Source organism: Buceros rhinoceros, unplaced genomic scaffold (assembly GCF_000710305.1).
Source record: "Buceros rhinoceros silvestris isolate BGI_N320 unplaced genomic scaffold, ASM71030v1 scaffold10963, whole genome shotgun sequence".
NCBI lineage: Eukaryota > Metazoa > Chordata > Aves > Bucerotiformes > Bucerotidae > Buceros > Buceros rhinoceros.
The window spans coordinates 9,302-9,572 of NW_010404241.1; positions in this window are offsets into that span (position 1 = coordinate 9,302).

Genomic DNA, 271 nt, shown 5'->3' on the forward strand with positions numbered 1-271 from the left:
TGAAGGAAGTGTAGGAACTAGAAACCCTCATGCTTCACTGGGAAAATTTTGATTTTTGGGGTAAGGGAAATATATCCTGTATAAACTTCTAAAAACAATATTGAATCTTTATCAGTGACATGGGTAAGTTGGAGGCAATGAGAAAGATTTTTTTCTATAAAACAAAATGAAGAGGGAGCAGATTTCAGTGTCTATCCTTCCACACCTGCCTCCCCCTTCTCTGCTATTGCTTGCTGATACCTAAATAGAAAGTGTCCTGTAAAAATGTCAG